We start from the raw sequence: 13,917 nt of genomic DNA, 5'->3' as shown, positions 1-13,917 counted from the left end.
GTCCGTTTGTCTTCTTCATGGACTCGTTCTTCTTGCTTGCGGGATCTCAGGCAAGATGACCATACCCTCGAAATCACTTCTATCTTTGCTTGCTAGTTGATCGCTCTGTTACTATGCCGCGCTGCCTACCACTTGATATATCATGCCTCCCATATTGCCATGTCAAGCCTCTAACCCACCTTTCCTAGCAATCCGTTGTTTGGCTATGTTACCGCTTTTTCTCAGCCCCTCTTATAGCGTTGTTAGTTGCAGGTGAAGCTGATGTTCGTTCCATGTTGGAACATGGTTATGTTGGGATATCACAATATCTCTTATTTAACTAATGCATCTATATACTTGGTAAAGGGTGGAAGGCTCGGCCTTATGCATGGTGTTTTGTTCCACTCTTGCCGCCTTAGTTTCCGTCATACCGGTGTTATGTTCCTTGATTTTGCGTTCCTTACTGCTACGTCTTGAGCTTGCGTTGGTTTTCCCCAAAGAGGAAGGGATGATGCAGCAGAGTAGCATAAATATTTCCCTTGGTTTTTGAGAACCAAGGTATCAATCTAGTAGGAGCCCACGCTCAAGTCCCTCGTACCTGCACAAAGCGATAGCTACTCGCAACCAACACGATTAGGGGTTGTTAATCCCTTCACGGTCACTTACGAGAGTGAGATCTGATATATATAATATTTTTGGTATTTTTGGTATAAAGATGCAAAGTAAAAAGTAAAAGTAAAGTAAAAAGCAAAACAAGATTAAAGTGATGGAGATTGATATAATGAGAATAGACCCGGGGGCCATAGGTTTCACTAGTGGCTTCTCTCAAGAGCATAATTATTCTACGGTGGGTGAACAAATTACTATTGAGCAATTGACAGAATTGAGCATAGTTATGAGAAAATCTAGGCATAATCATGTATATAGGCATCACGTCCGTGACAAGTAGATCGAAACGATTCTGCATCTACTACTATTACTCCACTCATCGACCGCTATCCAACATGCATTTAGAGTATTAAGTTAAAAATAGAGTAATGCCTTAAGCAAGATGACATGATGTAGAGAGATAAATTCATGAAATATGAAATAAACCCCATCTTGTTATCCTCGATGGCAACGATACAATATGTGCCTTGCTGCCCCTTCTGTCACTGGGTAAGGACACCGCAAGACCGAACCCAAAGCTAAGCACTTCTCCCATGGCAAGAACTACCAATCTAGTTGGCCAAACCAAACGGATAATTAGAAGATACTTGCAAAGATAACCAATCATACATAAAAGAATTCAGAGAAGATTCAAATATTATTCATAGATGGACTTGATCATAAACCCACAATTCATCGATCTCAACAAACACACCGCAAAAAGAAGATTACATCGAATAGATCTCCACAAGAGAGGGGGAGAACTTTGTATTGAGATTCAAAGAGAGAGAAGAAGCCATCTAGCTACTAACTATGGACCCGAAGGTCTAAGGTAAACTACTCACACTTCATCGGAGGGGCTAGGATGATGTAGAAGCCCTCCGTGATGACGGCCCTCTTCCGGCAGAGCTCCGGAATAGGCCCCAAGATGGGATCTCGTGGATACAGAAAGTTGCGGCGATGGAATTAGGTTTTTGGCTCCTGTTCTGATTGTTTGGGGGTACGTGTGTATATATAGGAGGAAGAAGTACGCCGGAGGAGCAACGAGGGGCCCATGAGGCAGGGGGGCACGCCCTAGGGGGGGCACCCTCGTGACCGCCTCTTTTGTTCCTTGGAGCAGGGTCCAAGTCTCCTGGATCACGTTCGGTGAGAAAATCACGTTCCCGAAGATTTTATTCCGTTTGGACTCCGTTTGATATTCCGTTTATCCGAAACACTGAAATAGGCAAAAAACAACAATTCTGGGTTGAGCCTCCGGTTAATAGGTTAGTCCCAAAAATAATATAAAAGTGGAAAATAAAGCCCAATATAGTCCAAAACAGTAGATAATATAGCATGGAGCAATCAAAAATTATATATACGTTGGAGGCATATCAGGCATCCCCAAGCTTAATTCCTACTCGTCCTTGAGTAGGTAAATGATAAAAAGAGAATTTTTGATGTGGAGTGCTACTTGGCATAATTTCAATGTAAATCTTCTTAATTGTGGTATGAATATTCAGATTAGAAAGATTCAAGACAAAAGTTTATATTGACATAAAAATAATAATATTTCAAGCATACTAACAAAGCAATTATGTCTTCTCAAAATAATATGGCCAAAGAAAGTTATCCCTACAAAATCATATAGTCTGGCTATGCTCAATCTTCACCACACAAAGTATTTAAATCATGCACAACCCCGATGACAAGCCAAGTAATTGTTTCATACTCTAACTTTTTCAAAATTTTTTCAATCTTCACGCAATACATGAGCGTGAGCCATGTATATAGCACTATAGGTGGAATAGAATGGTGGTTGTGGAGAAGACAAAAAGGATAAGATGGTCTCACATCAACTAGGCGTATCAACGGGCTATGGAGATGCCCATCAATAGATATCAATGTGAGTGAGTAGGGATTGCCATGCAACGGATGCACTAGAGCTATAAATGTATGAAAGCTCAACAAAAGAAACTAGTGGGTGTGCATCCAACTTGTTTGCTCACGAAGACCTAGGGCAATTTTTGAGGAAGCCCATCATTGGAATATACAAGCCAAGTTCTATAACGTAAAATTCCCACTAGTATATGAAAGTGACAACATACGAGACTATCTATATGAAGAATATGGTGCTACTTTGAAGCACAATATATGAGACTTGCTATATCATGGTGCTACTTTGAAGCACAAGTGTGGAAAAAGGATAGTAGCATTGCCCCTTTTTATTTATTTCCTTTTTTTGGGCCTTCTTTTTTTCTTTGGCCTTTCTCTTTTTTATTGGGACAATGCTCTATTGAATGATGATCATCACACTTTTATTTATGTACAACTCAATGATTACAACTCGATTCTAAAACAAAGTATGACTCTATATCGATGCCTTCGGCGGTGTACCGGGATATGCAATGAATCAAGAGTGACAAGTATGAAGAAATTATGAACGGTGGCTTTGCCACAAATACTATGTCAACTACATGATCATGCTAAGCAATATGACAATGATGAATGTGTCATGATGAACTAGATGGTGGAAAGTTGCATGTCAATATATCTCGGAATGGCTATGGAAATGCGATAATAGGTAGCTATGGTGCCTGTTTTGAGGAAGGTATATGGTAGGTGTATGATACCGGTGAAAGGTGCACGGTATTAGAAAGGCTAGCAAAGGTGGAAGGGTGAGAGTGCGTATAATCCATGGACTCAACATTAGTCATAAGAACTCATATACTTATTGCAAAACTCTAGAAGTTATCAAAGCAAAGTATTACGCGCATGCTCCTAGGGGGGTAGATTGGTAGGAAAAGGCCATCGCTCGTCCTCGACCGCCACTCATAAGGAAGACAATCAATAAATAAATCATGCTCCGACTTCATTACATAACGGTTCACCATACGTGCATGCTACGGGAATCACAAACTCTAACACACGTATTCTTTAAATTCACAACTACTCAACTAGTATGACTTTAATATTATCACCTCCATATCTCAAAACAATTATCATGCTTCAATCTTTTCTTAGTATTCAACACACTCAAAAGAAAGTTTCACAAATCTTGAATACCAAGCATATTATTGTTAAGCAAATTACCATGCTATTAAGAGACTCTCAAAATAATTTAAGTGAAGCATGAGAGATCAATAGTTTCTTTAAAACGAATCCACCACCGTGCTCTAAAAGATCTAAGTGAAGCACATAGAGCAAAATTATAACGCTCAAAAGATATAAGTGAAGCACATAGAGCAAAACTACTACGCTCAAAAGATATAAGTGAAGCACATAGAGCAAAACTACTTAGCTCAAAAGATATAAGTGAAGCACATAGAGTATTCTATCAAATTTTAATTCATGTATGGCTCTCTCAAAAGGTGTGTACAGCAAGGATTATTTTGGCATACTAAGACACAAAGACACAAATAATACAAGACGCTCCAAGAAAAACACATATCATGTTGGTGAATAAAAATATAGCTCCAAGTAAATTACCGATGGAAGTGTACGAAAGAGGGGATGCAATCCGGGGCATCCCCAAGATTTGAATTTTTGGTGTCCTTGGATTATCTTGGAGGTGCCATGGGCATACCCAATCTTAGGCTCTTGCCACTCCTTATTCCATGATCCATCAAAAGAATTCACCCAAAACTTGAAAACTTCACAACACAAAACTCAAAATAGAAAACTCGTGAGCTCCGTTAGCGAAAGAAAACAAAAGACCACTTCAAGGTACTGTAATGAACTCATTATTTGTTTATATTGTCATTAAACCTACTGTATTCCAACTTCTCTATGGATTATAAACTATTTTACTAGCCATAGATTCATCAAAATAAGCAAACAACACACGAAAAACAAAATCTGTCAAAAACAGAACAGTCTGTAGTAATCTGTAGCTACGCAAGATCTGGAACCCCAAAAATTCTAAAATAAATTGCTGGACGTGAGGAATTTATCTATTAATCATCTGCAAAAAGAATTAACTAAATAGCACTCTTAAAATAAAAATTAAAGCAATTCTCGTGAGTGCTAAAGTTTCTGTTTTTTACAGCAAGTTCAACAAGACTTTCCCCAAGTCTTCCCAACGGTTCTACTTGGCATAAACACTAATTAAACACAAAAAACACAACCAAAAAAGAGGCTAAATAATTTATTTATTACTAATCAGGAGCAAAAAGCAAGGAATAAAAATAAAATTGGGTTGCCTCCCAACAAGCGCTATCGTTTAACGCCCCTAGCTAGGCATAAAAGCGAGGATAGATCTAGGTATTGCCATCTTTGGTAGGCAATCCATAAGTGGCTCTCATGATAGTTTCATATGGTAATTTTATTTTCTTTCTAGGAACGTGTTCCATGCCCTTTTTTAATGGAAATTGAAATCTAATATTCCCTTCCTTCATATCAATAATCGCACCAACCGTTCTAAGGAAAGGTCTACCAAGAATAATAGGGCAAGAAGGATTGCAATCTATATCAAGAACAATGAAATCTATGGGCACATAATTCCTATTTGCAACAATAATAACATCATTAATCCTTCCCATAGGTTTCTTAATAGTGGAATCCGCAAGATGCAAGTTTAGAGAGCAATCATCAAAATTACGGAAATCTAGTAAATCACACAAAGTCTTGGGAATAGTAGAGACACTAGCACCCAAATCACACAAAGCATAAAACTCATGATCTTTAATTTTAATTTTAATAGTTGGTTCCCACTCATCATAGAGTTTTCTAGGGATATAAACTTTCAACTCAAGTTTTTCTTCATAAGATTGCATCAAGGCATCAACAATATGTTCGGTGAAGGCTTTATTTTGACTATAAGCATGTGGAGAATTTAGCACGGATTGCAACAAGGAAATACAATCAATTAAAGAGCAACTTTCATAATTAAATTCCTTGAAATCCAATATAGTGGGTTTAGCAACATCTAGATTTTTATTTCTTTCAATCCCACTTTCATCAATTTCATCATTAAGATCTAAACACTTCGAATTTTTAGAATGCCTTCTAGGTAAAGGAAGATCATATTCAGTTTCATCAAGATTAATATTGCAAAATAAAGATTTAATAGGGGACACATCAATAACTTTTAGATCTTCATCTTGATTTTCATAGGAATTGGAGGAACACGCTTTAATAAAGGCATCTTTGGAAGCACGCATCCTAGCTGTTCTTTCTTTGCACTCATCAATGGAAATTCTCATGGCTTTGAGAGACTCATTGATATCATGCTTAGGAGGAATAGATCTAAGATTTAAAGAATCAACCTCAAGAGAAATTCTATCAACGTTTCTAGCCAAATCATCAACTTTAAGCAATTTCTCCTCAAGCAAAGCATTAAAATTCTTTTGTGAATTCATAAACTCTTTAACACTATTCTCAAATTCAGAGGGCATCTTATTATAATTTCCATAAGAGTTGTTGTAGGAATTACCATAATTATTAGAAGGATTACTAGGATATGGCCTAGGATTAAAATTCCCTCTATAAGCATTGTTACCAAAATTATTCCTACCAACAAAATTCACATCCATAGATTCATTGTTATTCTCAATCAAAGTAGACAAAGGCATATCATTAGGATCAGAAGAAACACTCTTAGTAGCAAATAATTTCATCAGTTCATCCATCTTTCCACTCAACACATTGATTTCTTCTATTGCATGCACTTTTTTATTAGAAGTTCTTTCAGTATGCCATTGAGAATAATTAACCATAATATTATCTAGGAGTTTAGTAGCATCTCCTAAAGTGATTTCCATAAAAGTGCCTCCCGCGGCCGAATCTAAAAGATTTCTAGAAGCAAAATTCAATCCGGCATAAAATTTTTGTATAATCATCCACAAATTCAAACCATGAGTAGGGCAATTACGTATCATTAATTTCATTCTCTCCAAAGCTTGTGCAACATGTTCATGATCAAGTTGTTTAAAGTTCATAATATCGTTTCTAAGAGAGATGATCTTAGCGGGAGGAAAATACTTAGAGATAAAAGCATCTTTGCACTTGTTCCATGAATCAATACTATTCTTAGGCAAAGACGAAAACCAAGCTTTAGCACGATCTCTAAGCAAAAAAGGAAATAGCTTCAATTTAACGACATCATTATTGACATATTTTTTCTTTTGCATATCACATAAATCAACGAAGCTATTCAGATGAGTAGCGGCATCTTCACTAGGAAGGCCGGCGAATTGATCTTTCATAACAAGATTCAACAAAGTAGTATTAATTTCACAAGATTCAGCATCGGTAAGAGGAGCAATTGGAGTGCTAAGGAAATCATTATTATTGGTATTGGTGAAGTCACACAATTTGGTAGTATCTTGAGCCATAGCGACAAACAAGCAATCTAACACACGAGCAAACAAAAGCAAACGGGCAAAAAGAGGCAAATAGAGAGGGAGGATAGAGAGAGAGAGAGGGCGAATAAAACGGCAAGGGTGAATTGGGCGGGAGAGGAAAACGAGAGGCAAATGGCAAATAATGTAATGCGAGAGATAGGGATTGTGATGGGTACTTGGTATGTTGACTTTTTGCATAGACTCCCCGGCAATGGCGCCAGAAATCCTTCTTGCTACGTCTTGAGCTTGCGTTGGTTTTCCCCGAAGAGGAAGGGATGATGCAGCAGAGTAGCGTAAGTATTTCCCTCAGTTTTTGAGAACCAAGGTATCAATCCAGTAGGAGCCCACGCTCAAGTCCCTCGTACCTGCACAAAGCGATAGCTACTCACAACCAACGCAATTAGGGGTTGTCAATCCCTTCACGGTCACTTACGAGAGTGAGATCTGATAGATATAATATTTTTGGTATTTTTGGTATAAAGATGCAAAGAAAAAAGTGAAAGCAAAGTAAAAAGCAAAACAAGATTAAAGTTATGGAGATTGATATGATGAGAATAGACCCGGGGGCCATAGGTTTCACTAGTGGCTTCTCTCAAGAGCATAATTATTCTACGGTGGGTGAACAAATTACTGTTGAGCAATTGATAGAATTGAGCATAGTTATGAGAATATCTAGGCATGATCATGTATATAGGCATCACGTCCGTGACAAGTAGATCGAAACGATTCTGCATCTACTACTATTACTCCACTCATCGACCGCTATCCAGCATGCATCTAGAGTATTAAGTTAAAAACAGAGTAACGCCTTAAGCAAGATGACATGATGTAGAGAGATAAATTCATGCAATATGAAATAAACCCCGTCTTGTTATCCTCGATGGCAACGATACAATACGTGCCTTGCTGCCCCTTCTGTCACTTGGTATGGACACCGCAAGATCGAACCCAAAGCTAAGCACTTCTCCCATGGCAAGAACTACCAATCTAGTTGGCCAAACCAAACAGATAATTTGAAGAGACTTGCAAAGATAACCAACCATACATAAAAGAATTCAGAGAAGATTCAAATATTATTCATAGATAGACTTGATCATAAACCCACAATTCATCGGTCTCAACAAACACACCGCAAAAGGAAGATTACATCGAATAGATCTCCACAAGAGAGGGGGAGAACTTTGTATTGAGATTCAAAGAGAGAGAAGAAGCCATCTAGCTACTAACCATGGACCCGAAGGTCTGAGGTAAACTACTCACACTTCATCGGAGGGGCTAGGATGATGTAGAAGCCCTCCGTGATGACGGCCCTCTTCCGGCGGAGCTCCGGAACAGGCCCCAAGATGGGATCTCGTGGATACAGAAAGTTGCGGCGGTGGAATTAGGTTTTTTGCTCCTGTTCTGATCGTTTGGGGGTACGTGTGTATATATAGGAGGAAGAAGTACGCCGGAGGAGCAACGAGGGGCCCACGAGGCAGGGGCGCGCCCTAGGGGGGCACCCTCGTGACCGCCTCTTTTGTTCCTTGGAGTAGGGTCCAAGTCTCCTGGATCACGTTCGGTGAGAAAATCACGTTCCCGAAGATTTTATTCCGTCTGGACTCCGTTTGATATTCCGTTTATCCGAAACACTGAAATAGGCAAAAAAATAGCAATTCTGGGCTGGGTCTCCGGTTAATAGGTTAGTCCCAAAAATAATATAAAAGAGTGGAAAATGAAGCCCGATATAGTCCAAAACAGTAGATAATATAGCATGGAGCAATCAAAAATTATAGATACGTTGGAGACATATCACTTACGCGGTTGGGTGTTATGGGAACCCCTTGACAGTTCGCTTTGAATAAAACTCCTCCAGTAAGGCCCAACCTTGGTTTTACATTTTCCTAACAACCTAGCCTTTTTCCCTTGGGGTTCCGGAGCCCAAGGGTCATCTTTATTTTAACCCCCCGGGTCAGTGCTTCTCTAAGTGTTGGTCCAACCTGAGCGATGTCCGGCGCCCCCTGGGCAACCAGGGTCTATGCCAACCCGACGTCTGGCTCATCCAGTGTGCCCTGAGAACGAGATATGTGCAGCTCCTATCAGGATTTGTCGGCTCATCCGGGTGGCTTTGCTGGTCTTGTTTTACCATTGTCGAAATGTCTTGTAACCGGGATTCCGAGTCTGATCGGGTCTTCCTGGGAGAAGGAATATCCTTCGTTGACCGTGAGAGCTTGTGATGGGCTAAGTTGGGATACCCCTGCAGGGTTTGAACTTTTGAAAGTCGTGCCCGCGGTTATGGGAAGATGGGAATTTGTTAATATCTGGTTGTAGAGAACTTGACACTTAACTTAATTAAAATGAATCAACCGCGTGTGTAGCCGTGATGTTCTCTTCTCGGCGAAGTCCGGGAAGTGAACACGGTCTTGTGTTATGCTTGAACGTAAGTAGCTTTCAGGATCACTTCTTGATCACTTCTAGTTCACGACCGTTGCATTGCTTCTCTTCTCGCTCTTATTTGTGTACGTTAGCCACCATATATGCTAGTGCTTGCTGCAGCTCCACCTCACTACCCTTCCAACCCATAAGCTTAAATAGTCTTGATCTCGCGGGTGTGAGATTGCTGAGTCCCCGTGGCTCACAGATACTTCCAAACAGTTGCAGGTGTCGATGATGTCAGTGCAGGTGACGCAACCGAGCTCAAGTGGGAGCTCGATGAAGATCTTGTTCATTGTGTTGTTTTCGTTTCCGGTTGATCAGTAGTGGAGCCCAGTTGGGACGATCGGGGATCTAGCATTTGGGGTTTTCTTCTTTTATTTTGGTTTCGTAGTCGGACCTTGATTGTACTCTGGATGATGTATGTTAAACTTGTATTTGTGCGAAGTGGCGATTGTAAGCCAACTCTTTGTCCCTTTCTTATTCAGTACATGGGATTGTGTGAAGATTACCCCTCTTGCGACAAACCTACCTTGCGGCTATGCCTCTAAGTCGTGCCCCGACACATGGGAGATATAGCCGCATTGTGGGTGTAACAAGTTGGTATCAGAGCCATCCCCAACTTAGGAGCCCCCTGCTTGATCGAATCGCTGACGTTGTTGAGTCTAGAACAAAATGTTTTGAGTCTTAGGATTACATATATCAAAGAGTAGGATTCTTTTTACTCCTCAGTCCCTTCGTCGCTCTGGTAAGGCCTCCTGATGTAGAGTTTTGACTCTTCTCTCCTCAAATTTCATGAATTTTTTTTAGGATCATGCGGGTATCTTGGAATCTTTCCGATGGTTTTGTGACGAGAACATTGTTCTTGGTGCCTCCTGACATTTAGGGGTTGTGGCAGTGTCCCGGGGAGTTGAGCTCCGAGGTGTTGTCATCACAATTTTATCGTTGTAGTTCTGGAATACCTGAGTTTCGCCGACATTGAAAATCTCTTTTATGCAGTTGTTGGTGAGATAACCTCGACGCCACCCAGTACTGGGGCGGGAGTTCGGGAGTATTTCCATAACTCGTATAACGGGATGCTTTTCGAAGGTTGAGTTACACGATTTCCGAAGGTTTCTTGGTTATGTGTTGAAGGATGGATACAGCTAGATGTAGGAATTGTTAGTTTGGGTGAGATATTATGCTTCCCCTGTATCCCCGACACCTGATTGCATAACCAGAAAGTTTCGGGAGTTTATAAGTGGGAATTCAAGTAGCTCGTAGGATATCTTTCCGACAAACACATGATACGATATGGGATCATTCATATGTTTGTTTCCGGCTTATTTTGCAAGCCAAATCCTTTGTTTTGTTTTGAGTTGTGGTATTCGAGTTGCTTCAATGTCAAGTGTTGATTCCATACATACCAATCCCTCATGATAATCGAGATTGTCATGTCAATCCTTTTCAACCGGTGTGCTTCTCTTCAAGTGGATCTGATCATTTCAACGTCCGCAAGATAAATTATCAGTTCTTCTCAACGGTGTTCATTTCATCTGTCCCAAGCTACCTTTGTTTTTCCCCCCCCCCCCCCCCTTTTTTTTAAAGATTTTTATTTCTTTATCATGTATCCTTTTATTTGTGAGAAGTCTCTTCAGTCTTTTCTTTCAATGTTTTACCCGGTGTTTCCTATGAAGATTCTAACAGAGCTTCAAGTTCATCATTCGTCATTCTTTTATTCTCCGGTGGATTCAATTCAAGCTTTGGTATTGAGCATAGTCCTTTCATTTTGTCCAATGCTTTTCTCATGCCAGTGCACCTCATAATTATTCCCCACTTGCTATTCAATTGTTCCAGAGTGCTGAAGATATCTTAGGAGATTCGCGTTTCCATTGCTAATTCGCTTAAGCTATCTCGAGGTTGTTATCTTATTCAAGCCATTTAATTCAACCAGCGCAATCTCTCTTTTAAATTATTTCAATGGTGTTTGAGGGAGTTCTGGATTAGGGGGTGTCCGGATAGCCGGACTATACCTTCGGCCGGACTCCTGGACTATGAAGATACAAGATTGAAGACTTCGTCCCGTGTCCGGAAGGGACTTTCCTTGGCGTGGAAGGCAAGCTTGGTGATACGGATATGTAGATCTCCTACCATTGTAACCGACTCTGTGTAACCCTAGCCCTCTCCGGTGTCTATATAAACTGGAGGGTTTTAGTCCGTAGGACGAACGACAATCATACCATAGGCTAGCTTCTAGGGTTTAGCCTCTCTGATCTCGTGGTAGATCTACTCTTGTACTACCCATATCATCAATATTAATCAAGCAGGACGTAGGGTTTTACCTCCATCAAGAGGGCCCGAACCTGGGTAAAACATCGTGTCCCCTGCTTCCTGTTACCATCCACCTAGACGCACAGTTCGGGACCCCCTACCCGAGATCCGCCGGTTTTGACACCGACATTGGTGCTTTCATTGAGAGTTCCTCTGTGTCGTCACCTTTAGGCCCGATGGCTTCTCCGATTATCAACAGCGATGCGATCCAGGGTGAGACCTTTTTCCCCAGACAGATCTTCGTATTCGGCGGCTTTGCACTGTGGGCCAATTCGCTTGTTCATCTGGAGCAGATCGAAAGCTACGCCCCTGGCCATCAGGTCAGATTTGGAAGTTTGAGCTACACGGCCGACCTCTGCGGAGACTTGATCTTCGATGGATTCAAGTCGCAGCCAAGCGCGCTGCACTGTCACGATGGGCATGATCTAGCTCTGCCGCCGAACAGTGCCCTGGAGGCCGCACCCGCATCAGCTCTGACCCTTAATTCGGAGCCAACTGCACCAATCGAGGATGGGTGGTTGGACACCGCCTCAGGGGCTGCAATCTCTACGGCGATCGAGCCGAACACCAGCCCTATTCTCTGCGAAGCCCGTGACTCCAAGGAGCCGGACTCCTCTCCGGACTCCGAGCCCTCCGCGCCCCTACCGATCGAATCCGATTGGGCGCCGATCATGGAGTTCACCACCGCAGACAACTTTCAGCACTCGCCCTTCCGCGACATTCTAAATTCACTCAGGTCTCTCTCTTTGTCAGGAGAGCCCTGGCCGGACTATGACCGGCAGGATTGGGATGTGGACGTTGAAGAAATTCGATGCCCACCCACCACCCACTTCGTAGCCACTGTCGATAATTTAAACGACGTGCTCGACTTCGACTCCGAAGACATCGACGGTATGGACGACGATGTAGGAGATGAACATGAACCAACGCCTATAAGGCACTGGACAGCCACCTCATCTCATGATGTATACATGGTGGACACACCCAAAGGAAGCGACGACGAGGAACACAGGGATGCAACGAGGGATCGTTCACTTGAAAAGCAATCAGAGCGGCGATGTAAGCGCCGCTCCAAGCCCCGCCTCGACAGAGACAGCAGCCATACAGACCCTGCCATAGAGTAGGACGAGCCGGCGGACGACGAACATGCCTTCGAGCAACCATCCGAACAAGGCAACTTGGATAAACAAACCGAACACCCCGTCCCCGGCGAAAACAATAGTCCGGACGACCTTACGCCGGATAGGCTCATGGAGCAGAAGAACCTCCACAAAAGGCTTGTCGCCACTGCGCGTAGCCTGAAAAAGCAGAAGCGGAAGCTCAAAACTGCGGATGATGCACTCAGAATCAGATGGAGCAAAGTACTCAACACCGCAGACAAATATGGCGGCAGTCGCTGCAAAAAAAGCTATCCAAAGCGAAAGCTACTGCCTGAATTTGACAAGGAGGCCTTAGAGCCCCCTCAGTCAAAAAATAGGAAAGCCACCCAGTCGGATAGACGACCGCATGGCCAGCATGGAGCGGCAAGCGGCGCCGCACACAAGCCGGCACGCGATCCACCAAAGCATCCGCATCAAAAAGATGGCCCAGCCAGATCTATCTACGGGCCAAGAAAGCAAGCTCTAGTAATTAATGCAACACAACAAATATCCGAACATCACGGCACACCCAAATACAGGGGTGCCGCACACCCCCTATGTTTCACCGATGAGGTGCTGGACCATGAATTTCCAGCGGGATTCAAGCCCGTAAACATAGAGGCGTATGACGGAACAACAAACCCTGGGGTATGGATCGAGGATTATATCCTCCACATACACATGGCCAGAGGAGATGACCTCCATGCCATAAAATACTTACCCCTCAAGCTTAAAGGGCCAGCCCGGCATTGGCTCAAAGGCCTTCCCGAAGACACCATTGAAAGTTGGGAAGAGCTTGAGGATGCTTTCCGGGCAAATTTTCAAGGGACCTATGTCCGCCCTCCGGATGCAGACGATCTCAGTCACATAACTCAACAACCCGGAGAGTCAGCCCAGAAATTCTGGAACAGATTTCTTACTAAAAAGAATCAGATAGTCGACTGTCCGCACGCCGAAGCCCTAGCAGCTTTTAAGCATAACGTTCGAGACGAATGGCTCGCCAGACACCTCGGCCAAGAAAAGCCAAGAACAATGGCCGCATTAACAAGCCTCATGACCCACTTTTGCGTAGGAGAGGACAGCTGGTTGGCAAGATGTAGCACCAGTGA

Source organism: Triticum urartu, chromosome 1 (genome assembly GCF_003073215.2).
Source record: "Triticum urartu cultivar G1812 chromosome 1, Tu2.1, whole genome shotgun sequence".
In the NCBI taxonomy this organism is placed as follows: domain Eukaryota; kingdom Viridiplantae; phylum Streptophyta; class Magnoliopsida; order Poales; family Poaceae; genus Triticum; species Triticum urartu.
This window is presented reverse-complemented; position numbering follows the sequence as displayed.